The sequence below is a fragment of the Phyllostomus discolor genome, chromosome 11 (genome assembly GCF_004126475.2).
Source record: "Phyllostomus discolor isolate MPI-MPIP mPhyDis1 chromosome 11, mPhyDis1.pri.v3, whole genome shotgun sequence".
NCBI lineage: Eukaryota > Metazoa > Chordata > Mammalia > Chiroptera > Phyllostomidae > Phyllostomus > Phyllostomus discolor.
This window is the reverse complement of record NC_040913.2, coordinates 19567572-19569316: the sequence shown is the minus strand read 5'-3', so window position 1 is coordinate 19569316 and position 1745 is coordinate 19567572. Positions and strand designations below refer to the sequence as shown.

The 1745-nt window shown below is 44.4% G+C and overlaps 1 pseudogene; it reads left to right on the top strand.

Annotated features, from left to right (window-relative positions):
• Positions 1-204: 204 nt before the first annotated feature.
• LOC114508445 lies at positions 205-1108 on the top strand (annotated as a pseudogene).
• Positions 1109-1745: the final 637 nt, after the last annotated feature.

Genomic DNA, 1745 nt, shown 5'->3' with positions numbered 1-1745 from the left:
TATGACAGACTTGAGGATGATGTTAATATAAAGATTTAGACTTTTTTCTAGATTGGGCTGGTTGGCTGCTGTTACTGCCAAGGTGATTTACTTCATCCTGTGTTTTTGATATTTTTGTATCTGGAGATCTTCGTATTTCTCTAAACTCTTCTATCTTACTATCTAGCTCTTGGGGTGTTTTTCTCTCTCCTTCAACTCAGCAACATGAGTGTGGATTCTGCTTCTCCCCAAAGCTTTGCCTGCCTCAAACCATCCAGTCTAGGGAAACTTCACCAGTGCCTGAGATTTGTGATCCCAAAGAAAACCATGCATCCTTGCAAATGTCATCTGCTGAGACACTCCACATGGGGACTGTCTCTGCTCTTCCTTCTTCCATGGACCTGCTTGGTCAGAATAGCCCTGATTCTCCCACCAGTCCCAGCGTAATACCGCCCACTTCCGTAGAGAACAGTGCAGTGAAAGAGGAAAAAAGCCAGGTTATGAAACAGACGATCAGAACTGTCTTCTCACAGACCAGGCTCTGTGTACTCAATGAGTGATTTCAGAGACAGAAATATCTCACCCCTAGCAGATGCAAGAACTTCCCAACATCCTGAACCTTAGCTACAGACAGGTTCAGCCAGAGAATGAAATGTAAGAGGTGGCAGAAATAGGACTGGCCAAAAAAAAAACAGCTGTGTAACTCAGATGAGCTCCACAACTGCAGAGTGCCTGGGCCTCGCTTCCTGTCATCGCCGGGGATGTCTGGTGAACCCTGCTGGAAACCTTTCAGCGTGGAGCAGCCAGACCTGCAGTGACCCATCCTGGAGCAACCATTCCTGGGATAGTCCATCTTGGAACCTCCATTCCTGCGATAGTCAGACCTGATGCCCTCAAGCCTGGAACAACCAGGCCTGGAACAATCAATTCTATAGTTGGAGAGGAACCCCTGCAGCCCCAGATCCAGTTCCAGCAAACTCCCATCTGTGATTTGGAGGCCACTTTGGAAACTGCTGGGGAAAGCCGTGATGCAGAACTGCAAACCCCTCTGTATGACAGTACCCAGCAAATCATGGATTTATTCCTGGATTATTCCATGAACATGCAGGCCGACTCCATGAACATGTAGCCATGAACTTTCATTATGATGGTGGGTGTATTATTCAATCTCAATTTGGGCAGTGGCTATATTTCTCCTAGGATTTTCTTCTCAGAGGATTTTTCTGTGTGTCTCTGCCTTGATGAGCTGTTTTTCATGATGCCTATTATGCCAACCTGGAGGGGTGGGGGCGAAGTATGATGAGTCTAATCAGGATTTCTGTAGCCTTGCTGCTGTAGACGTACATCTCTGGCTATAGGAAATTAAATATAATACTATTCTGAATTACTCTAGGGTGTAGAATCTCAACCTCAATAATAGAAAGTAAGAGTACAAAGATGTGTGATACAAGATTATTCGTGTCTTCTGGGGTTGGGAAGCTTGTTAAAAACCTCAGTGAATGGTTGCACGATGCTTCACGGATTCCCTCTGCCCTTTGCTGTTTTACCACAACCCCTAATTTGTTTATTACTCAAAGTATTTATAAAAGATGTTTTGTATTTTGCTGTATCATGATAATACCGGTTTGGCTGGTTGGTTTCTAAGTGTAAATGCAAATAAATAAAACATGTATTCCCCTCACCCCCCCCCCAAATACATGAAGATTTATAATTTCCTTCCATGTGCTATCTTCTTGTACAGTGTAGCTCATATGTGACCTGGGGTT